Raw genomic sequence first — 25,502 nt, 5'->3', positions numbered from 1 at the left:
CGGAAATACTTTTTAAGTTTTTACCTAATTTCCAATTTACAAAAAAAAAAAATTGCAAGAATACTACAAAGACTTCCTATATACTCTTTGTTCAGATTCTCAAAAATTAGCACTTTATCACACTTAATAATCCAGTCTTTCTACATATACATGTTATTTTTTTTACCCAAAATCGTTGGAGAGTAAGTTGCACATATAATATCCTTTTACCCTTCAATACTCCAAGGTCACAACTTTTAAATTTTTTATGTATTTATTTATATATTTTGACAGAGAGGTGGAATACAAGCAAGGGGGTGGGGAGACGGAGAGGGAGAAGGCTCTTTGCTCAGCAGGACAGGACACTGGGACATGACGCTGGGCTCCATCCCAGGACCCTGGGGTCACAGCCTGAGCCCATGGCAGACGCTTAACTGACTGAGCCACCCAGGCGCCCAAGGTCATTTCTTATAGAACAGCAGTACAATGATCAATATCAGAAAATTAATATAATAATTAGCATTTTGTTGATACAGCACTAGTTGCTAATCAACAGACTGTATTCAGATCTTTCCAGCTGTCTCAGTAATGTCCTTCTTCATAGTGAAGGACTCAGGTCTGGCACCTGAGAGCGTTTAGTGCTCTAGTGTCCTCCATCTGCTTCGGCCTGGAAGTGTTTTCCAGTCTTTCCTTGCCTCTCGTGACCTGGACATGTTAGATGAGCACAGGTTAGCTATTTTTATACAATATTCTTGAACTTAAGTTCTCAAAATCTTAAAGATTTTTAGAGAAAACGTCTTTCCCGTGCCTCAGACTAACTTAAAACTGCATCTAGGAGCGCCTGGGTGGCTCAGTCAGCTAAGCATCTGCCCCAGGGATGATCCCAGGGTGCTGGGATTGGGCCCTGGGTCAGGCTCCCTCTCCCTCTGCCTCCCCCCACCCCCCACTCCTTCTCTCTCACTGTCTCTCTCAAATAAATTTAAAAAATCTTTAAGAAAACAAAACAAGCAAACCCTGCATCTAATTTGCACTCATATCCTCTCCACGAGACCGAATTCTCTATACCCTATTCCTGCACAAAGGGGCCATCGTTTACCAGTTTTTCAATCCAGAAACTTAGGCATTGCCCTCCTACTTCTCACCCAGTTTCCCCCACAGAGAGGACATCTCATAAAGAGATTTTTTTCTTTCTCCCCTCGTCTCCTCCCAGCACTACCCCCAAGGGTAGGTCCTCCCTTCTTGCTTCTGGTGGCCTCCAGCTAGTCTCCACTCTGCCCACCTTTCCACATCTCCCCTCCCTACAGTTTTGCCCCCTAAAGCTCCCCAAGCAGTTCTTCACACCTAAAACAGAAGCTTGCAGGTGTTTCCCTATTACCGAAGATACTCCAAGGCCTATACGGAGTCCGTGGACATGCTGCGGAGGCCTTTTGGGTGCACGGAGAGCCTGCCTGGCCGGCTTTCACTGCCGGGGAGGGGGGGGCCCCTCATATTGACCTACTTGGGAGTCCCCAAACAACCCTGCTGGTGGATGCCTCGGAGCCTTCCCCCATGCGGCTCCCTTTGCTTTAAATCTGTTCCTCCCCACCCACCCTCACACTCTCTTGGTTCAAGTGATCGCTGCTCTTCTATGAAAACTCAGTTCAGCTAAGGAGCGCCTCTGTGCCTACCCTTCCACTTCCCTACCCTCATCCTCCACTCCCCCCTCCCAGCAGTCAGGTTTTGCTCTTTTTACTATAAACTCTGAAAACCAAAAACATTTACAATTCTAACAACCAGAGAATGCTTTTCTGGCAACCCAGGCCGTGCCTGAACCAAACTAATGGATTCCAGAAGCCAGAACTGAACACTCCATGCTCAGGCGCAAAAGGGTTGGGGTAATTTATTCTCCCTCTTTGGTCCCGCCGTACTTCGCTTCAGCCCCACCATGCTAGGATGTGTACTCGTGTGACTGCTTATGTGACGTTTCTTAGGATGTCCCTATTACATTTATAGCTTTCAAATCGAGGCTTCTCCACCTGGGAGTGGACTCCTGGCTAACTTTTAAAGATTTACATCCCTGCTAATTTGTGTGTGTGTGTGTGTGTGTGTCACAGAAACTGGCATCGTGAGAATAGTGAGTGGTAGCCAGGTTACCACAGTAAAAGTTAATTAGCCAAGAAAAAATTCCACGTGGTCGCAATTGTTGATGTGTCCTGTAAAGTACAGTGGTTGGTACGACTGGTTCATGGGCCTCTGGCTAGGCCTTCTCTGCTCCAGGTCGTCCTGTTCAGGCTGAAGCCGACTGCATGGGACTCAATCAATATTTGTGAAATAAATACCGGCTGTGTCAAGCCTAAGATATAATCAGGCCTATAAATAAATGGAGAAGCTGAACAACGGGTAGTAGAAGGGGAGCTGGGTGGGGGGTTGGGGTGACTGGGTGATGGGCACTGAGGGGGGCACTTGGCGGGATGAGCACTGGGTGTTATGCTATATGTTGGCAAATTGAACTCCAATAAAAAAATTTTATAAATAAATAAATAATAAATAAATAAATAAAATAAAAAATAAATGGAGAAGCTATTATTTAAGTTACTCGCTTCAAAGAAGAAAGGTCGGAGCATTTAGTGCTGTGGGTATTAAAGCTAATTTTGATCTGCTTTCCCCCAGGCTCCTGAGCCTATGCTCAGAGCCTCGCACTGAACCATTTTATTGCTCATATTTTCTATAAACTTACTCCAGCCTATGTTTTGTGTCTAATTTCCACTCCTGTAAACCAGTGATTTTCAAATCTGCCTTCACATAAAAGTCATCTGAAATGCTTTGAAAAAAATAATGAGGCTTGGGATCTACCTCCAGAGGTTCAGATTGAACCCTCTCAACACTGGTATGTTTGGAAATTGGACATTCGGATATAAAGTACCAGTTCGGCACCATTGCTGGAAAAGAATCTATTTTATCCCTGTCTAGTGTCTGGACAAATTATTTTCTTTTTAATTTCACTTTTGTATATATTTGGGTTTTTTTTCCAGAATTTGCATGGGGCTGCCATGCTAGTTATAACTGGCACAATCATCTTTATGTGAATATAAATATTTTGTATTCAGCATGTGGTTTCTTCAGAGAATAGCAACGTAAAACACTGGAAGAATTTGACATTTAGTCATTTGAATTTCCACGTAGGATTCCTGGGACAACGTCGATAGAATTGAGGACACCGAAGTCATCAATGCATACATAAAGACATGTCCTAACGTGCGACATTGTTGTGAGTGATGATATGGAAACTACTGATGGCATTTTCTGTTAGTTACAGGAAAAAAAAAAAACAGGAACTCTAGTAGCTAAGAATCAGAGTCGACAGAAGGTCTTTAACTGATGGATGAGTGTGGAGTCATCGAGTTCTCTAAGTGGCAACATGACCAATCTTTCATGAAATAAGGACGGCCTCCAGTGAGACGATAATAAATGAAAACCATTAATAGTTATTTTAGGCCATCATGGTGCATAGCAATTGCAAGCAAGGATTACTAAGTAACTAGCTGTTGTACTAATGTGAAGTTTAGATGTCAATTCAAAACTTGAAATCAGAAAATGCATTCTTTTTTATTCAATATTGTTTTTCCACATTATGGTTGCTCTTTTGCTCCTAAAATGATAGTCGGCCCCGGGAGGCTCAGTCAGTTGAGCATCCGACTCTTGAGTTCAGCTCAGGTCATGATCTCGGGGTCAGGAGGTCAAGTCCTGCACTGGATGAGGAACCTGTTTGGGATTCTCTCTCTCCCTCTGCACCACTGCCCCCTGAAGAAAAAAAAGTCTAAATTCAGTCTGTCTTGGTTCGGCATGTGAAAAAATTAAAGAAGAGCTGAACAAACTGAAATATGGTTATTTAGGTTTTTTATTTTTTATTTTTTTTTAAGATTTTATTTATTCATGAGAGACACAGAGGGAAAGAGAGAGAGAGAGGCAGAGACACAGGCAGAGGGAGAAGCAGGCTCCATGCAGGGAGCCCGACGTGGGACTCGATCCTGGGTCTCCAGGATCAGGCCCTGGGCTGAAGGCCGCGCTAAACCGCTGGGCCACCAGGGCTGCCCTATTTAGGTTTTTTAAATTCCAGTATAACTAACATACAGGGTTATGTCAGTTTCAGGTATACAATATATTAATTAAACTTTTTTTTTTTTTCAGACAGCAGGTACTATTTTATTGGGCCTTGAAAGCTTTAAATACAGAAGTGGGGAGGGCTGGCAGGGGGCAGATGCAGACACACTGGCATTTGAGAATGGACGAATCAGAAGAATCACATAATCAGTCAACAGTTGGACAGAGAGCTGGGGAGAAAGGCAATCTGGGATAGAAGTGGGGTGCCAGCTGGCAGCTGGCCTTGGGTGTCAGGATCATGCCCTACATTAGGACAAAGTCTTTCATGTTCCTGATTTGAGGACGACTTTAAAAAAAACAACAACTGCCAAATAAAAACACAAAGTCAGCTGGGACAGACTGTGGACAGCAGTGCCTGTCATCTCAGAAGACAATGGCCTGCCCTCCGAAAGCCTTGGGCTCCCCCACCCCACCTCTAGCCTAGACGCTGCCCCATGAGACTTAGCAGCACACCTTCTACGTGTCATTGCAAGCAGCAAGCTGCTTTTGAAAGTTCTAGGGGTCAAGGCCCACTGATTGTTAAGCCCCTCTGGTTGTCAAAGCCAGATGTTATGGGGGCTCATCTTCCCAGTGAGGGTCTCCTGTGCCCGGGGTACCCTGTATGGGCACCTGTATGCTGGTGATGGCCCTTGCTCTCCTGGTCAGCCGTGCAGGTCAGCTTGGTTTCAGGCCACTTCTCCATTCTTCCTGTGGTTTTTGATGTGGCCTGTCTCTCTGTTTTGTTGTGGAAAGTGTGTTCTAGCTGCGAGGTCATTTTCTGGGTATATTACGCTGCTGTTGGTGTTAACCTAGGGGTGTGTGGGGGGTACGAAGTAAGTTGGGGATCTTCCTACTCCACCATCTTCCCCCTAGTAATTTTTAAAACTTTGACACCGGATCAATATATTGCAAGTAAAATCAGGGTTATGGAGATGTTTTTAAAGTGGCCCGAGCCCTGTATGTCGCCGTCAAGAAGAGTGGGTGAACATACTCAAAATAATTTATAATGGGCCAGATTCAGGTCCCTTCTTCTAAAACGCTAATAAAAAAAAAAAATATCTTGGATATCAACTAATTCTTGCAGAATATTATTGACACTTACGTACAAATGAGTTAGAAACAGTTGCATTCTGTTTTCCTTAAAATATCATTTTTAGAAGACGTCGGAAGTACAGAAGAGAACAAAAGAGTGGCAGGTCTCCAAGTGCCACCTCTACCCACACAGATGCTGGCCTCATTCTGCTTCTCAGATGGGCCCTTCCTAGCAAATGTTCTAGGGGAAGGACTATTTTTATATGTTTATCTCCAGCAAAGAAGTAAAAGTACATAAGCAGTTGATTCTCCCGACTCATCAGCAGGAGGCCAATAGTCCATAGTAGCTTATGACTATGTCCCAGTGCCCACATCATTCGGCTCACCCCCCTCATCACGTTGGCATTTTCTCATCTCACATCATGACGAGAAGGGTGAGTACAATACGGTAAGATATTCTGAGCGAGAGGGATCACATATACATAATTTCATTACAGTATATTGTTTGATCGTTCTGTTTTATTGTTAGTTATTGTCAATCTCTTGCTGAGCCTAATTTATAAGTTAAACTTTATCATAATTATGGATGTATGGGAGGAAGCATAGTATATATAGGGTTCAGTACTGTCTGCGCTTGCAGGCATCCCCTGGAGGTCTTAGAAGTATCCTCCATGGATAAAGGGGGGACTATCCTATTTACTAAAATGATACGAATGTCTTGAAAGTGTCCTATCTCACATGGGAACGTAATAACCGAAAACATCATAAAAGAGCTGCCTCCGAAGTTATATGACTCCTTTGACGATGCTTGCTTGTCCCCCAGTTTTCTTGTGGGAACTTCCTTGCTTGTCACCCAATAACCTTTCCTCCTTGGCTCTGACTTTATGGTTGGCAGGTGTCAGAGACAAGTCAGTACTAGGACTTCAATTTTTTTTTTTTTCTGATCAATACTCATTTATGAGAGGACTTATTTCTGCGTCTCTACTTGCTCGTTCCCTTTTATTTAAGTATTCCAATATCCCTTTTACAAGGATCTATATAAAACAGTGATAATTATAACACAGGGAGCAGCAGGATTGTACTTAACTTACCAATAGCTCTAGGAACTTCTTTTAAAAAAGATTTTATTTATTTATTCATAAGAGACAGAGAGGTGCAGAGACACAGGCAGAGGGAGAAGCAGGCTCCCTGCAGGGAGCCTGATGTGGGACTTGATCCCAGGACCCCAGGATCATGCCCTGAGCCAGAGGCAGACGCCCAACCACTGAGCCACCCAGGTGCCCCAAGCTCTAGGAACTTTATGTCATAGAAATATAACCAGCCAAACTGAACACTGTAAACTATGGAGCAAGTGTCAATTGACATTCATAATGAAGAAAATTGCAATGCCTCTTAGGCCTATGTGACTCTTTTCTTTTCTTTCCTTTTTTAAAAAAAATTTTAAAGAGTGAGAGAGTGTGGAGAGGGGCAGAGGGAGAGGGAGAGAGAGAATCTTAAACAGGTTTCAGAAATAAATAAATAAATAAATAAATAAATAAATAAATAAATAAATAAGAAACAAACAAACAAAGACTTCAGGCCCAGTGTGGAGCTCAGGGTGGGGCTTGATCTCACTACCGATCAGATCATGACCTGAGCCCAAATCAAGAGTCAGATGCTTAGCCGACTGAGCCACCCATGTACCCCTGCAACTTTTCTTTTAACAGCAGCATAGTCCCACTTAGGTGTTTCTGCTATGTTTCTGCTGTCTGGCTGCAGCGGGTATTGTCATGATCCTACTAAGAGTTTCTGCCGGAGAGTACCACGATTTTCTTCATCCATAATCAAGGAGCATCTGATTATGTGACACCAGAGGTAGTAGAAGTTAATGGGTTTGGAGAGCACCATAGGCGATGTCTTGGAGGACTCCCCTGAAGTGTTCTGTCTTCATAGGGATTAAATATTGAGACATGTCTTGAATACTGATTTAGGAGATTTGGGACAGAAATTGGAGAGAAAAAACAAGAGTCAGTTTCTGTCAGCCAGTGCGTTCATTCATCCCCTATTAGGAATGATAGAACAGTGAAGGCTGTCAACTCCATTACCTGGTCTCATTTGCTTGAGGGAAGTGGGTATAGTTGTGACAACTCAAATAAGGTGATTTTGTTGAAATTCTTACCCAGTCGTAGGCATAGCAGACTTGCTGCCACTCAAAGCAAAGGAGACTGAGAAGACCACTGCAGTGGATTGTAGGTTCAGTTGCTCACAGAAGAGAAAGAACTACTCCATTTTCTATCCCGAGCATCTATAAAATGGGACAGGTTGGATTTTGATCAAGACTTTGAAAAATCTAATTACTTCAAAATAGGTTTTATTTTGGGACGTCTGAGGACAAAGGTTTAAACCTAAGATTTTTGTAGCAGATTTTACATGTGTTGGCCCAGTGGAAAAGGACTCATGCCAGGTGTTTTCCTGAGCCATTCACATTCATCACCATAAAATATAGCCTCGCTAGCACAGATGGAAAGAATGGCTCAGCTTTTCACAAAATTTTAAGGACATCCTGTGTGTTTTGTACTGAGTATTATAGGATCTTAATCTGTTCAGATGGGTACAACTGTTTTACAAAAACTTTACAAAAATAAATAGAAGACCACCACCTGGGGAGCTGCCACAGTCTTCTCACCCCTCTGATTAAGAAAAGAAAGAAATAGAGCTGCTTCATTAAAAAGGGTGCAGTCTTCATCTTAGCCATTTTAAATATTGATGACGATATGTTTTTCAAGTACTCTAACCACCCCCAGATGAGGCACCCTGCGACATTGTGAATTTAGATAAATTTGTGAGATAAATATGGTCACAGTGTGATTGGTGATTGGCCAACCCTAACCAGATCTCTCAATTCATTAACCTAGCAAATTGCTATCCCCACAATTTATGCATCTGGAGTTTTTGGACCTCTCTTAGGGTGGATGATGGATTTTTACCGTGTTGTGAAACTGTTTCAAAACCTATCAGTAAATCTTAGGACCCTACATTGTCCCCATGTTCCTTCAAGTATCCTCGGAAAGGAAGAAACTATCATAGGCAGTGTTAGGTCTACAGACATTATGATTCAGAAGAAAGAATGGTAATGGTAGTCCTGTGAAACTGAACTCAATTTTCTGTGATGACCTTGCTTCCATAGATGAGGGAAGGGATGAAGAGGACTGGCAGGATTAGGAGCGGGTTTGAGAACCTTCATTTTTCTAAGTAAAGATAATTTTCTTCTAAAAAATTTGTCTCTTCCAGATTCACTCATCTTTTGAGGGATAATGGTCAGTGTTTCATCACTTCCCTCCCCTTCTTCCTTCGCTTTTAACCATAAGGCATGTGGGCAACAGAATTTTTTTTTTAAGATTTATTTATTTGAGAGAGAGAGACTGGGAGAGCATAGTGGGAGAAGGAGAGGGAGAAGCAGACTCCTCACTGAGCAGGGAGCCCAATGTGGGGCTCGATCCCAGGACCCTGAGATCATGACCTGAGCTGAAGGTAGACGCTTAACCCATTGAGCCACCCAGGTGCCCCAACAGAATACTTTTGAAACCTTGTGACTCAGAGGGATAGTTATCTGGTCCACATGCTGACCTGAGCTCTGGGTGTTTCATTCTCTTTGGTCTTTATGATATTCTAAAGCAATGGGTTCTTATCCGTTGTTGGGACGAGTCAGCAGCTATGGCTACTGGTGTCTGTCTGTGGTCCCTGTCATGGCCTCTGGTAGTGACATCTACGTGCCTCATCCCCACCTGAAGAACCCACAAGTCTGTATACTCTTTACAGTTTTACTAGTTCTTCCTGGGGGGGGGGGGGGGGGGGCTTTTGGATCTTTCCTTGGTTTGCATAAAGCCTAGGGAACCAGGAGAAAATGCTTACTTGAGACCTCTCCTGACCTAAACGCTGATAACTGCTGTTTCATCCTATGTCAGTCAACGTAGAGCACTTCGGTGCCAGTTGGGAAGAGAAGGGTAAATCCTGCTTGTACTCAGATCTCTCCACCTCTCCTTCCTGCCATCCCCTCCCAGCTCCTAGTCAGAGTTTGCACCTTGGAAGAGGGGAGAGGACAGAACAGTATCAAAGGCATCACACCCACTTCCTTTGTGTCTCCTCTCCTCGTTCTCCAAGCTACCACCTCCAATGCAGCAAGAAATTGCCTCAAAAAAGATCATAGTGTACATCCTTTCTCCCCCATACCTTGTAGCAAATCTCTATGCTGTATGATTCTAGACCTTTAAAGGAAAGCTTTAGGAATTTAGAAAATCCTTTTCTTTCTCAGTTGCAAGGCTGTTGTTACAGGAAGCCCTGTGCTCTCATGACTTTCTGTACCTAACTTTTAGAAGTTTATTCTGAGACCTAAAGATGAACATTTTATTCCTTGCTCTTGGCTGGTTCGGCTGATGCTCTAAAGTCATGGTTGCTTTATCCTTGTTGGGTAAAGAGTTGGAGAATAACGATTATCATAAGTAAAGATTCTTTGAGGTGATATTTCACAGTATTATCCTATTATGAAATCATGAACAACTTGCAGTTATTCCCAAGTATAATTATATTCTCTTTCATGGATGAGCATGATAGACAAGTTCTAGGAAATGAAGTAGTATTCAGTGACAGAGTGAAATCATGCTACCAAACAAGCTTAAAGGCTGTAGACTTTCTGCATTTTAATTCATCTGGGCCTAGAGGAGGGGCCTAGGAGATAGTTTGGGTTGATGTGTGGGCGGGCATCACATAACAAGTCATGATGTTAAATTTATACGTTGGCCAAGTTAGTTGACTGATGTTACCCCTACTCCCTCAAGATCTCTCCCTGGGATGCAAACATCTAGATTTAGTGACAGACAGCTAAGAGCAGTAGGATTGAGTTACTCACCAGGAAGAACTCTGATTAATGAGCTTCAAGGAAGGACTAATTTCCAGGCAACCATCTATGCCATCACGAGAACCTTCCCCTTTGTGATCCATGTCAAGGTGAAGGTGAAAAGAGAAATTTACTTTGGAAGAGCAAAAAACAACCTTAATCTCCCCTTTAAGAAGCTAAGCACTTCTAAGCAGTAGCTTGACTTGTTTTCGAAGGATTAAGAATGTACTTCTAGGGCAGCCCAGGTGGCTCAGCAGTTTAGCGCCACCTTCAGCCCAGGGCCTGATCCTGGAGACCCCCGATCGAGTCCCATGTTGGGCTCCCTGCATGGAGCGTGCTTCTCCCTCTGCCTGGGTCTCTGCCTCTCTCTCTGTCTCTCATGAATAAATAAATAAAATCTTGAAAAAAAAGTCAAAAAAAAGAATGTACTTCTATTGTCAGTGTTCTCTGATTGCTTCAAAGGGGAAGATTGCATCTTTATAATAAGATTGAGAGTCTTTAAGGGGAGTGGCCATGCGATACGTCTGCTGTGTGCCTCTGAGAATGTCTAACCAATGTTAGCCCCGTTCTAAGTAGATTGGTATGTGTACTCGATTAGATTGATATTCCGTAACTTCATGGTGAATACAGAGGCATTGTTTAAATCGTTTTGCACGATACATAGATTTTAGGATTTCTCTTGAACTTTGCAAATGGATGGTCATTAGATAAGGGAAACGGAGGTTCTATTCGGTGGGAAGACTAGCGAGAGTGAATACACTGCATTAGGAGAGGGTGAGCACATCCCCTTGACTAAAGTAAAATGGAAGAGAAGTAGAAGCCAAATGTTGGCATGCTGACAAGCTGGCAACAGAAGTAGTGGAGCGACATGACGGAAGCAGGCCAGGTGTATATTTTCTGTGTTTCCACCCACATGGAAGATGAATCGGGGCCTAATGATACAAAAGAAACCAGATGCTTTCTGGCTTTGGTACCAGCTCTCTTCAAATCATTCAAGAAGACTCCAGGGTATGTCATGAGTAATTCTAATTGGTTTTCTTTTCTGCCTATCCTGCATTCTCTGCAGTTCCCTGTGATGAACCCTAACAATGGCTGCATGTATCCTGCATCGCTGCCACGATATCACCTGTCATTTCTGATGAAGATGATGTGGCTTGGCACCCGGGTCATAGTCATGTCTCCTGATTCTGATGTGCCTCTGATGTCCCTTACGCTTAGTTCCTCCCATTTCCTTTGCTAACGTGGGACTACTCCCACCATATATTACGCTCTGTTACTTGGTCCGTGAATCAGCAAGCTATCTCTTCTCAGGGCCCTACCAGAAACTATTATCACAGCCTATTGCCCCCTTGACTCCAACCATAAGTTGTAGAGGGAGAGGAGAAAGCTAAAAAGGCACCTGGATATGGGGCTCCTGGATGGCTTAGTTGGTTAAGCATCTGACTCTTGATCTAGCTCAGGTCTTGATCTCAGGGTCATGAGTTCAAGCCCTGTGTTGGGCTCCATGCTGGCCATGGAGCCTATATATATATATATATATATATATATATATATATATATATATACACACACACACACTAATCTGCTGTATTAGTTCTCTGCTGCTGCATAAGAAATTATCCCCAAACTTTACAGCTCAGAATAAGCATTTATTATTTCATGGTTTCTGTTAATCAGGAACCGAGACATGACATAGCTGGGTCCTTTAGCCCAGGGTTCCTCATCAGGTTCCTCACCTGCAATACAGGTGCCAGCAAGGGCTGTGGTCTCATCTCAAGGCTCATCTGGGGAAGGTTCCACTTCCAAGCTCACTCACATAGCTATTGGCAGGGCTCTGGTCCCTTGCTGAGACACCAACTCCTTAACACGTTTGCTGGTCATAGGGCAGCTCACAACTTGGCAGCTGGCTTCTCTCAGAGCATGTGAGGGACAGAGTGAGTGAGAACCAGCCAGATGAGTCCTAGTTTTGTGTCAGTGAATCTCTGAAGCAGTGTCTCATCATTTGGCCGTATTCTATTAGTTAGAAACAAGTCAGCTGGTCTAGCCACGTGCAAGGGGATAGAATTATACAAGAGCATGAATACCAGGGGCCATTTTAGCAGCTGCCTACCAGAGTTGTGGAGAAATTCTCTACTTTCCTGGTGACCGTACCCTTTTAAAATCTTGAGTTCCTCATGCAGCTATCAGGCAGACTTGGACAAATGTGGATTCGGATAGGCTCTCACTCTCCAGAGTTTCTCCAGAAGAGGCACCTGGCAGCAATATACAAGATGGATTAAGAAGACCCATGTTGGGGAAGTAAACCAGGAGACTGTTGTAATAATATTGATGAAAAGTGGTAGAAAGTCCAAACCAGGATGGTGGTAGGGAGCTAACAGGGAGGATGTAGATGCAAAAGAGGCAGAAAAGAATCAAAAATACTTGCTTCCAAACTTTCTTCCACAGAAAATAGAAAGAAAGGAACAATGACAACTTGGATTCCCAGGTGGTTTCTGGGTACTGCTGGCATTTATGAAAAATGGGAAAATTTGGCAAGAAGTCAGGTTTGAGGGAACACGGTTAAACTTGATATGCTAAATTTGAGGTGGTTTTTGTTTTTGTTTTGACTGAACTAAGTATCTTTACTGGGGAAAGCCAGGATTAGAACAGGCTTAAGAGTTGGCATCGGGGCCCTTCTTCTGACCAAAGGTGGACACAACATTGATGAAGCACCTTTTGTACTGCATCCGCCCCTTGGCTCAGTCTGTGTTCTTTTTCTTCGGTCTCCTACCTTGGGAGTGTGCCCTCTTACTTTGCCAGCACAGGCCAGAAAACCATGGACCTTACCCCAAGCATGCAGCTCGCTACTCCCAGGGTGGTGAGCCTCCTCTCCCCTCGGACCTGGGGTCGCCTCATCCTCTAGGGGTGGGCCTGCCAGGAGCACCACTTGATCTTCTGGAGCTTTGTCTTCCAACAAGGCCACATGATCCTTGATCTAGGTGACCTGGTCAGTCACCTCGAGGGTGTGTACCTCCTGGGCGTCTGCACGTCGGCGACTGAACTGGGGCCACCACAGCTGCTCCCTCAAAGATGGAGTTGAGGAAGAGCTAAATTTGAGGTTTTATTTAAGTTATGAACAAGCAGATATAACTTGCTTGATCTTGTGCCTGTTGGTCTCAGACATGCAAAAACATAGACAAGAGGAGCATGACTTTAAAGATACAAAACGTCCAGAAGCAGGGGAGAGTGGCTGAGGCTGGGGCCAGAGGTCAAGGCAGGAGGTGCGGATTTATTTGCATCAATATGGAAACTGAGAGAAGGTAGAGTCCGAGGAAGTCTCCAAGCGGGAAGGTAGAAGAAAGAAGAGCCTCCAATAACGCCCCCCTCCGTTGGAAACCTTCCCGGGAGCCCCCCAGCCTCTCACCTGGTGTGGCCTGGCCTCCCGCCTCCCGCCTCTCTGCCCAGTCAGACACTTGCCTCAGGAGTGCGGCGGGAACACGGCAGCCTTGACGGCCGGCGCGGTGACCGCCCCACTGCCACGGGGAAGCCGGAGAAGGTGAAGAGAGGTAGAAATGCTTTCTCTGAAAGAAAATCTACAGCCTGTTCTTGACAGAAAGCTCGTGGGCCTTACAGCAAAAGGAAACGACAGAGAACAGAGCTCGAAATTCAAGAGCAAATCCAAACAGCAACCAAAAATGACATCAATCAAGAAACCCCAAAGGTGGTTGTTTTGTTTGGCTTTTTTTTTTTTTTTTTTTGGTTTTTTTTTTCCAAAAACTCCCCAAAATTATCAAACAAAAGACAGGGTTGTTCAAAGAAGTCTGTGGAAGATACCTGGATGCCAAAGGCTGCTTAGCTCCTCCTCTTTTGTCCTTCCTCCTTCCTCTTTACGCTCCTGTCATTATTTTCTCTCCCGTCCCCTCATTTTCACCACTTGTGTCCTCACTCCTCTCCTCCCCCTTCCCCTGCACCCACAGACTGCTCCCACCCTCCAGTCTCTAATTTTTTTTAAATTAAAAAATATGTGGGGCACCTGGGTGGCCCAGTGGTTGAGCGTCTACCTTTGGCTCAGGTTGTGATCCTGGGGTCCTGGGATCGAGTCCCACGTCGGGCTCCCTGCAGGGAGCCTGCTTCTCCCTCTGCCTGGGTCTCTGCCTCTCTCTGTGTGTCTTTCATAAATAAATAAAAATCTTGATTTAAAAAAAATTTAGCTTAACTTAAAACTATAGAAGTGTATCATAGGACACTTGGATACTATGGCTAAATGGAGTGGAAATGCCTGCAGGCCATTTTGAGCATCATCTATGATGTGAATTTTAAAATTGCCACAAGCAAGATTTTATTCACCATGATGCTTTCTTTTGTTTTCTCTTCTCATTTTCTTCATTCTCGCTTTCAGTTTCAACAGAGGATTTCTCAGTGTCTTAAGGATTTCAGGTCTTGAGGGGCTGATCTTGCCTCATGACAGCAAGTTCGGTGTTTTTGCCACCTGACTGAAACACTTCCAGAAGGATCTTGATAACCAGCTCGATAGTCAGATTGTTCATTTCTTCCTTTTTTTTTTTCAAGATTTATTTATTCATTTGAGAGAGAGAGAGAAAGAGAGAGAGAGCTAGTGGATGGAGGGGCAGAGAGGGAGAGAGACGATCTTGAGCAGATCCTTACTGAGCGTGGAGCCCCATGCAGGGCTCGGTCCTAGAGCCCCGGGATCATGACCCAAGCAGAAGCAAGAGTTGAGCACTCCACCAGCTGAGGTACCTAGGCACCCCCAGATTATCCATTTCAATGGCTTAGTCAGTGTGGTGTTTCTTCAGAAACTCACACCGTGGCTTGGCACCCTAGCCTATGTCATTGGCCTTTCAGGAGTGATTTGTTCTTGAGAGGCCTGTCTCCCAAGGCGGGGTGGGGGGTTGGGGGGCGGGTGGTGGTGGAGGGAAGGTAGGGCAGGTGAGAGGCAACCCCACAAGAAGGAGCTAAAGCTCAGACTCCAGTACCCCAGGAGGCCCATGGGAACAAGACTCCCGACCTGGTCCTGGCAGCCAACATGGAGAAGGTTTCTCTTCTCTTGGAACTCTATAGCAGATTCCAACAAAGGGAAAATAAAATATTTTCTGGGCAAATATAAATATTAATAAAAACGATTGTAGAATTCCACATTGTAGGATGCTATAAAAGGGGAATACTTCATTTCATCTCTCTTATAAATAAGGATTGTTAGTGCAAGGAATGTTCTTTGGAAAGCTTTTCTTTTTTAAAATTTAAGTTTATAGAATATGGAAATGACCAAAAGTATTACCATAAAACTTGATTATGGATATTTTGTAGGAAATAATTCAAAATGTCAAAAGAATTTTTAGCACAGAGTTTTCAGCATAGCAGAAACGTGTTACAGAAATGTGTAAAAATGAAGCCGTAGATCCATAAATCGTGGTGTACACATACAACGAAATCTTGTGCAGCTACTCAAAAAACTTCTTTCCAAGTTTTCAATGATATATGGAGGTGCCTGAATAGAAGAGGAACACAGTATACCTTAAGAGCAAGGTAAAAAAAAAAATGTGATCAATCTACATGTATTGATACGGAGCCATTTTCAAGATAGATGATGTAGCAAGTAGGATTTTTCATTGTCACAAGCTTTGTTTTACAAAAATATAGTTGACTCTTGAATGGCACAGGTTTGACTTGCATTGGTCCACTTAAATGCACGTTTTTAAAATAAATGCAGTAAATGCACTTTCTTTCTTATGCCTTTCTTAATTGCATTTTCTTTTCTCTAGCTTATTTTATTATAAAAATACAATATCTAATACATATAACAGACAAAACCCATGTTAATTGACTATTTATGTTATCTGTAAGGTTTCTGGTGGACAACAGGCTACTTTGTAAAGTTTTGGGGGAGTCAAAAGTTACGTGTCCCTACCCCCGGCATTGTTCGATGGGGAACTATATAATTTTACTTGTCCAATTTAATTGGGGTAATATCTGACTCTTATTTCCCATTATCCCTAATGGAAGAAGACACAATTTAGTCATTTCTGAGTAGACCATCAGACACAGTGATTTCTCGACCAAGCAAATTCAGGTATTGGATGCTGGGATTTTGCCACGGTTGACCCTGAAAACCCAGATGCCTTCACCACTGCATTACTTTATGCAACTCAGCTCTTGTGTCCAGACCTCACTGTGCGTCCCACGGATTGGTAGACAAGTTACACGCCTGCCTGCTTTCTGGGCAATGTTAGAAATGTGATTTGTTGGCTTGTTTTACTTTCCAGCTTCTCTGGTGTGTAATGGAACTCATACAGGGTTGGAACTGTTTGGTAGTGGAACCAGTAGTGGCTACAGCCTTATCCCCGTGAGGGTGAGTGGATCAGTCTACAGTTTGAGGTTGCTAAAAGGTGTACCAGCCCCACGGTACCTAATAGTTGATTTTAGCAATGCAATTTGATTATTCAACGGGATTATTCAATTTGATTGAAACAGAATGACTTTAGTGGTTAAGTTTCCCTTTCCAATTATGCCAGATTTACCCTCTGGAATTGCAGATATCTCTCAGAATGATAACATTTGTCAAATAAGACAGTGCAGTCATTTAGCAATCACTCAGGGTATCCACTGAGCACCACGTGCAAGATAATCAAGTAGAAATTGATCGTGCCTGGTATTTGCACAGTAGTTAGTGTAGAACACACTTAAGGCTTTTCTTGATTCCAAAAATAGGTTTGGGGAGTGAACTAGGAGGAGATCCCCGTTTCATAGGTGATGAAACAGAGGGTCAGAGTTGAACCATCTGCCCTGAGTCAAACCAGTAGTAAATGGTGAAGTTGGGGCCAGGACTCAGTCAATTATAGTTGAGTCCTGTATCCAGTATTCTACACGGGCCCATTTTCCATTGATTCCATAAAGAGGCTTTGGTAGGGAAGCTGGATAAAACCTGAGGGATGGAAAGGAGACACCTTTGGGATGGGAAGGACATAGGGGGCCACTTTTTAAAAGGAGAGGCTGGCAGAGCTGAGGATCCTTCTTCCATCTTCCCAACATGCGCCAGGGCCAGCCCTCCATGAGTAGGTACGTTTCCAGCTCAGATTCTGTACCTACTTCTGTCCCCCCACACCTCCCCTTTTTTTCCTGTGTCTCTGACCACAAGATTCCCTGACAATTAGAAAAAAGTTACAAGTATGAGATCCCATGAGATCCCATTTGTCAAGGAGCACTATAAAAATCCATGATACGTTAGCCTTGACAAAGGAGCTTTCCTTTATTTTCAGAAGACCCCTGTGAACCTCTACCTCTGATCTGCGAGCACAGCATTCTCTTGAAGGCCAGGGACTTCTCTGGTGTGTGTTGAAAGGATGGCAAAGACTGGAAAAATGAGCCCACTGAAAAGAAAAATCACAACCGAAAGGTCAGAGCCTCCCTGCTAATATTCCGTATTCTCAATGTTTGTCGTGCTGTTTGGGAATATAACTCACGCTAAGGCTTGATTCGATTTACAAAAGACAATAGATTTTCTGAAATCACAGGTGAGGAGGGGGTGGAGGAAGGAGGCGATGAGAACAAGGCTGCCCAGGCAACACCGTATGAGCCAAAAGAGAAGAGCAGCGCACCTCTTCTGCCTCGTTTTCTATACAGCCCGACGCCCAGCGTCAGCAAAGGACAAGGACAAAGGGATGAAAACAGAAAACATTCCACGTCCTTTGCGGGAGAAAAGAGTGAAGGCAAACATTCTGCTAAATAATTTTGACGATATTCAGTCAGCCTGAAGAAAGAGGAGCCGCCTGTGTAGCCCATCATCAGGCCCCTGTTGGCCGAACGTGCTCGGCAGAGGGGGGTCTTCCCGTGGGTCTCTCTTGGGAACGTGTGTTCACGTCGGTGGTTGCTAAGCCTCATCAGGGCGTTGTGAGAGCTAAGCCAGAGTTGTGGACTGGTGTGTGGGCTCATTCGCACTGGGCTTTGTTCTAAAAATGCTTGGAGGTGGTGTCCGGTAGCTCCTGGTGCTCGCGCGTTGGTCGCACCAGGCAGTTCTCAAAAGCACAGGTGATCCTTCCCAGGGATGCCTGTGGGACGAGGAGTACAGGTGCATTCCTGGGACTAGGAGAACAAGCCAGGGTAACAGTGGGTCTGCCGCCATCTCAGCAAACAGATGAAGGTAGGACAGTTTTCCTTAGAAATGGTCAACAGCGTACAGGCTCCGCAGGATCACGAAGGCCGCGGAGGCCCACAGACTCGACCGCCGTGCTCCTGGCCCACCCCGGAGGAGCGCTCTTGGGATCCTCAGCCTCGGAGAACTCTGGCCTAAACCAGGGCCTCTTGTACCAGAAAGACTACAGCAGAGAGGCGCAGAGATGGGTCACTAGAGCCTCAACGAGGTGTTTACGTCATTACCGACAATCTCGTTCAATCTAACTTTAATCTCAAACCAATTTGGGTTTTCTCCAAGGTTCGAGAATAAAGCATTTATTATGGTAGAGCTGCAAAATGGCTAAAAGTGGAGTCTCTGTGCTTAGAGAGCCGGGTTTGAGGACTACTGCAGCACTTCCTAACTAGTTCTATAGCCGGTGCTAGGGGTTTGGATCCCAGTGCTGTAGCTTCCACATTTGAAAACGGGGTAATAACAATACCGACCTCATCGCCTTGTTGTACCAGATGAAATAACACTTAAGGAGATGCCCAAGTTCCATGTGCAAGCTCGTCGATGTTGGCTGTTACTGCTACGTGCCCGGTACTGCCTTAGGCATCGCAGAGGCCAAGACGTCTTAGTCCATTCGGGCTGCTGAAACGAAGGCAAACAACTGGGTGGGGGGAGTGATAAACCAGAGAAATGTATTTCTCACGGTTCTGGGGGCTGGGACCTCTGAGATCACAGGGCTGGGAGATTTGGTGTCTGGTGAGAAGGTGCCTCCTGAGTCCTAGGCTGTGTGTCCTCATAGGGCAGAAGGAGTAAGGGAGGGACGCCTGGGAGGCTCAGTTGGTGACACGTCTGATCCCTGGGTCCTGGGATCGAGCCCCACGTCGGGCTCCCTGCTCACTGGAGAGCCTGCTTCTCCCTCTGCCTCTGCTTGTGCGCTCTCGCTCTCTTTTTAAAAAAAAATATTAAAAAAAAAAAAAAAAGCAGTGAGGGAGCTCCCTGAGGTCTCTCTTACAAGGGCACTAATCCCATTTATGAGGGCTCCATGCTCATGCCTTAACCATCTCCCAGAGGCCCCACTTCTGACTGCTATCACGTTAGGGATTAGGATTTAACGTAGGAGAGTGTGCTGGGGGGATGCAAACCGTTAGTCTCTAGCACGAGATGCTTCAGTCGTCTGCCCTCCGGGAGCTTGTATTAGTCTGGGTTCCCCAGAGAAACAGAACAAATAGGATATGGAGACACAGATTTATTATTTTTTAGAATTTCCCATCAAGTGTTATTCCTTAGAAACCAATACACATTTTGCAGTCTGGGGTAAATGTCTTCCGTTTTGGTCACATGCATTAAGGGCATCAATCACACAGTTTAATGATTCGGTAACTACATGAAACCACAGAACTGTGACTCTACCCCAGTCACATGGACGTGGCCTTTCTGGCTGAGCACAATTTTTTTTTCTTTTTTTTAAGGAACTGGATGCCCACAGCAAGACTATGCCAAGGAAATCTGTTAAGGAGTAAAGCTCTGAAGTGGTGACTCATTAGAGTACCTAGATATAGACTAGATTTAGATTTAGAGAGATTTTCTGTAAGAAACTGGTATAGATATAAAGAGGTTTACTCTAGATATAGAGAGATTTACTATAAAAAAAAAATCTGAGAAGGAAGCTGAGCGGTACAAGGCCTGTTAGTCATCGGCCAGCCGGAGACCCAAGTGATCCACTGGGGTAACTTCCAGTCTGAAGCCGCGGCACAAGGCAGGAGAAGGCCATGGCCCAGCTCCAAGACAGGGGCCCAGGACACCAGGCCACGTCTCACCTACTTGGCTGCTCGTCCAGGGACTGCTGCGTTCACCCCACTCTCCTCCTAACCTTCTCCCTGACCTCCTTGCTTTGATTTTTGCATCTCAACTGTCAGTTCTCCATACAGCCACCAACAGGGAGGCCTAAATCTAGAAGTCAGCTCATGGTACCATGAGCTTTTTCCATCGTATTTGGTAGAAAACTCGAAGCCCTAACACCATAGTGCCCCATATAATATGACCCCCCGTTACCTTTCCCACCTAATTTCCTGTGACTTCCCTTCGCCGCCGTTGGTTTCAGCTACACAGAGGAGACCTTTCGTGAGTCTGACTCCAGGGTATTCGTTTCCACCCAGAACACTTCTCCGAGTTGTCATATGGGGGTGTGTCTTCCCGCATCCAGGCCTCTGCCCCACGTCAGGCACCAGCACAACATTTCTGTCGTCAGTGTGTCCTGCCTTCTTTCGTTGGTTGCTTAGTTTTGTTGTTGGTCTGCACGTATCTGGAAACCGTCCTGGACGGGATGATGCTCGAGTTGGATACTGATGGATGAGAGAGCAGCTGAGAAAGAGGGAGAAGGGAATCCCGGGCCAAGGGCCCCGCAGGCGCAAAGGCTCAGCATCAAGGACGAGGATGCCACCCTGGAGGAATGCACGGTTCCCGGGGGTAGAGGGTGTGGTGTGGGTGAGTGGGAGGAGGGATGCCTGAGTGGGGGTACCTAGCGGCCCTGCTGCTCGTGCCCCCACCTGCCAGCACCCCTCCTCCGACCTCCATCCAGGGGTTCCACGTCCTGCAGTGGCGTTTCCCAGCCTTTTCTTCCTATTGTCAACAAATGTTACGCTGCGTGTTAACTAACTGCAATGCAAGTAGAAGCTGCAGAGAAAAGAATATGACGAGGACTAACTTAAAGGGAAGACACGCCATGTGTGTGAAATAATAAAAATTGGGCTTTTTATACGATATCCATTTATACTTAATACACACGAGTGTGTCAAGCCGTGTAATCTAGCTCCCCAGCCCACCATGGACGTGAGGTAGCGAAACGGAAGGAGACGAGAGGGGCTGCGAGGGCAGGTGGGATGCAGGAGCCGCGCCAACCGCGGTTGCTGACCTGAAAGCACATCGCGCTAGAGCCGGTTAGGCCAGCGGCAGCGGCCCCTGGGTTTTCCTGGTGTTTGTAAGGTTGTTTCCAAATGATCCTGTGGCCTTTTGTTTAGGTCAACAGGGAATATGAATACTATTTCCAGAAGCTTCCAACCAAGATCCCCTAGAATGGAGCTCTTCGCTTCAAACAGTAAAGCTTCATCGAACTGGAAAATTCCGCCATCCATGAGGCCTTCCTTGAGGGAGGATCCGGCCCAGCATGTGGGTTTAATAATTGCAGGAGCCTGTCCTGTGTAAACGGATGCGCGGTGCTCGAAGCTTCCACGAGACCAAACAGCGTTTGCTCACCGTGAGTAACAGTGTATGGCGTGAGGGAATCCGAAATGGGGAAAATTGAGAGGCTGCTGGTCCACCCGTCCAAAATCTGAGCAGGTCTAATCCCACGTGGCACGTGGCTTCAACGCCAGGCAGCACAGGCTGCGGCAAGAGCCCCCGAAGGCCCTGGAAGGGCTGCTGGAAGCTGCGTGTGCGCAGCACGGAGCCGGGAGGGTCACGCCGGGGCCTGCGGATCGGGCCCAGGCCAGGCGCCCACCCAGGGGCTGTCGCCGCAGACCCGAGGAAGCCCTGGGGGACTCCCTTCCCCCCCGGGCACCTGTGCCCCCCGAGAGGACGGTGTGGTGAGGCCTCAGCAGCAGCAGCTCCACCATCTCCGCCAAGGGCTTGAGGGGCAGGCCTCACACCAGAGCAACTCGGGGCACGTGGCTGGAGCTTTTTTTATTTTTTATTTTTTTTTATATTCCAGACAAGGCCATGCAACAATGTATAAACCATAGATAGACGTTATACACCTTCCCCCACTGGGACGGAGTGGCCATGGGGGCAGGCGGGGACGGGGGACACGAGCCATCGCCTGCCAAGTAAGCAGGGCTCACTAAGAGTTTATTCTATGACTTTCGGAGCTGCTGGAGCTCAGTTCTGCAGAAGGAATTTCCTCGTAGGTGTTCCCCAGTCTCAAACCCCTTTTGCAGCCCGACATCAAGGGCCCTCAGCACAGCGCCGGGGCTGCTGTCTGGTGACTTGGGTTACCCACGTCCGCGCTTGCCCCGCTCCCACCACAGGTTCCTAGAGGCCCGGGGACTCTTTCTGGTCCCTGTGGCTCCTGGAGGTCCCTGTGGCTTGCTGGATTCCCCCCATTCCCAGCGAGGCCTTCCGCGACCCGGTTGTCCCCGGAGCCAGCTCGCCCGCTCTCCGCGTGGCCACCAGGACGACGCCGAGCAGCCTGGGCTCAGGGCGCCTCTTCTCTCCTCTTCCTTTCCCTGTCTGGCCCGTCGCCCCCCTGGCTCCCGCGGCCCTTGCTCGGGACCCACCGAGCCAGGGAGCAGGGCCGTGATGGAACCGGGGGCCCACCGAGAATGGACACACGTGAAAACAAAAACTGAGTGGAGGCCACGCTTTAGGAGCCGCCCCCGTTCACGTCAGGTGGTGCAGGCCCCAGCAGCGAGGCCCAGGGAGGGTGGTGTGCGGGGGGGGGACCTGGGCCCAGTCCCTGGGGCGCGCTCAGGAGAAGCTGGAGGCGAGGTGCCCCGGCCCAGCGGTGGCAACAAGGGGGGACCTGCGTCGACAGGACTCTTGGCCCTGTTGTCCTTCATCTCCGTTCAGCTGTGACGCCTTCACAACCAAAGCCTGGACTTGACACATGCTCAAGTTCTCATGTTCAGAGAGCCCCTCTCGGGTCAAGGCCTCGAGTTCCAAGAGGTGAATTTTGAGAGGTCGTTTCAAGGACTCATAGGCTGAGAAGGCGGAATGGGAGGCCGCGATGCCCCCTTTCCTAATCCGCTCTTCTCCGTGATCTACACCATCAGTTCCTGGTCCTTTCCCATCTCCCTGACGACTCCTACCCGCTGTGCTTCCTTTTTCCTCGTCCAAACCCAGGGCGACAGCCGTGGCAACTCTTGCTCCTCTCTAAGCCCTCTGTCTCGGGCGGTGGGCCTTGTTTCGTGGGTTGAACTACTAGCCATAGTCTGAGAATTCTATATGGGACCAAAAAAAAAAAAAAATCTATATAATCTATATGAAGAGAAAAAAAATGTTTTCCAAAGAGTGGTCCTTCCACTAACAATCCCTGGTTATAAAAGACACCGGAAACAGCCCTCTTTATGGCCATCTCTGAGAAGGACATTCTGCAGTGGTTCTTCTTTATATTTGTATTTTCCCAGAGTTAGTCTTACTCACCCTTTGCTTGGCTCCGCTGGGAACTGAGTTCAGAGAGAACGAGGACCCATGAGCCTCTCCCTCATGATGAACGAGCTGCCAACGTCCGGGAACCAAAAGTCACTCTCCCAGACAGACTAGCACGACGACGTGGCGTTGCCATTTCGGTCCTTATTTAAGGTGAAAATGTTATTTTTAAAGTTCATCTAATTTTTTTCATCACCGAGAGTAAAGATTTAACACATTTCACATGCCAGGATTTATATGACTTTTATAAAATATGTAAAAATATAAATGTATAAAAGCAGAAGCTCCGTGGGCAACCCAGGAGGGCCTAGACGGAAGGCGGCACCGGGCGCTCGGGCCCGGGGCTGGGTGACTTATGGGCTGGCATCTTCTGAGATCTGCCCCCCTCCACTCCCCTGCGATCTCTGTCCAAACCGGCCAAGCCCCCGGGGTGCTGGACCCCAACCAAGAAGGGCAAGGTGCAGCTGGCAGGTGCCCAGCCCGGGTTGGAGCTCCTGTCCCCACCGGGCGACCAGACATGTGGGGCCGGGCCTTCAGCTGCTGCTCTTGGAGCTGCCTCCTGCCCAGCCCAGCCTCCGTGGGGTGCCAGCTGCTGCAGGCCGCTGCCACGTGTGGGCACTGGAGGGACAAAGAAGGCAAAGGGAGGACAGAAGGCCAGCGGACCAGAAGGAGAGCCACGTGCAGAGGCTACGGAGGGAGCGAGGAGAGGACTAAGGGCCGAGGGGGAAAGACGCTGCTTCTACCGACTTCAAATCAGCCTGCCTCTGCTTTGAGAACTTTGAGGGTTTTTATTTTTTTTAAACAACCTTTGGGGTGTTTTGTCCGATTGATTGGTTAGTTTGAATTTTTGTGTTTGTTGGTTTGTTTTATTTAATCAGTAATTTTAAGAGTTGTTTGGTGTTGTTGCCAGGACTTCAGGAAGCGTGTGCCCCAGCGGCCCATGTGATGAAGAGTCCCCACCTCTGCTCCACCACCGCTTGCTTGCACCTCCCCTCATCCCAGCACTCTGGCTTTGTTTGTTGTTTGTTTGGTTTGGCCCTATCCATTGTTGTTTTGTTTTTTCTCATTAAAATATGTTTATTATTATTATTATTTCGAATTAGACACAACTTGATTCACCTTAACTTTTCAAGATAATGACAACGTTCTGTGTAATGTAATTTGAAGGTAGGTCTGTCTCTCTCTCTCTCTTTTTTTTTTTTGTATTTTTTTTTTTGGAGTTTGATTTGCCAACATACAGAATAACACCCAGTGCTCATCCAGTCAAGTGCCCCCCTCAGTGCCCATCACCCAGTCACCCCCACCCCCCGCCCGCCTCCCCTTCTGCTACCCCTTGTTCGTTTCCCAGAGTTAGGAGTCTCTCATGTTCTGTCTCCCTTTCTGATATTTCCCACTCATTTTCCCTCCTTTCCCCTTTAATCCCTTTCACTATTTTTTATATTCCCCAAATGAATGAGACCATATAATGTTTGTCCTTCTCCGATTGACTTACTACACTCAGCATAATACCCTCCAGGTCCATCCACGTCGAAGCAAATGGTGGGTATTTGTCGTTTCTAATGGCTGAGGAATATCCCACTGTATACACAGACCACAGCTTCTCTATCCATCATCTTTTGTTTTTTGTTTTCTTTTTAATTTTTATTTATTTATGATAGTCACAGAGAGAGAGAGAGAGAGAGAGAGAGGCAGAGACACAGGCAGAGGGAGAAGCAGGCTCCATGCACCCGGGAGCCCGACGTGGGATTCGATCCCGGGTCTCCAGGATCGCGCCCTGGGCCAAAGGCAGGCGCCAAACCGCTGCGCCACCCAGGGATCCCTCCATTCATCTTTTGATGGGCACCGAGGCTCCTTCCACAGTTTGGCTACTGTGGACATTGCTGCTAGAAACATCGGGGTGCAGGTGTTCCGGTGTTTCACTGCATCTGTCCATTGTTAGTTGAAGCCACCGGGAGGGCAGGGACAGGTCTATTTTGTTTTAAGGACATGCATTCACCAGAAAATAATCCTTTCTACATGTAGAATCCTGCACGTGGAAATTCTCAAGACACAAGATGTCAAGAGTGAGAGGAAAGTACGAAATACGTTCACGGTCGTATATGACAGTTCTTCTTGTGAACATGTGGGTAAAACTGTGTCCCAATAAAAGATGTTCTCTAATGAGGTCCCTTTGGTCCTCCCTTTGAAATACTCCCTAATTGGTAGCATGTTTCTTAGCCACTCTACTAGGTAGTTAATAAA

General features: G+C 46.4%; 1 long non-coding RNA gene across 1 annotated transcript in view; it reads left to right on the top strand.

Annotated features, from left to right (window-relative positions):
* The first annotated feature begins 5,364 nt into the window (after positions 1–5,364).
* The window catches only part of LOC140599754 (uncharacterized), a 44,316-nt gene continuing 24,178 nt past the window's right edge, over positions 5,365–25,502 (top strand). The window contains exon 1 of the long non-coding RNA XR_012002769.1: positions 5,365–5,564. This is a non-coding gene — a long non-coding RNA (uncharacterized lncRNA). The remainder of the gene's footprint in view (positions 5,565–25,502) is intronic.

This window comes from Vulpes vulpes, chromosome 7, assembly GCF_048418805.1.
Source record: "Vulpes vulpes isolate BD-2025 chromosome 7, VulVul3, whole genome shotgun sequence".
Taxonomy (NCBI): domain Eukaryota; kingdom Metazoa; phylum Chordata; class Mammalia; order Carnivora; family Canidae; genus Vulpes; species Vulpes vulpes.
Note: the sequence above shows the minus strand (reverse complement) of the source record. Positions and strands in the feature narration are given on the sequence as shown.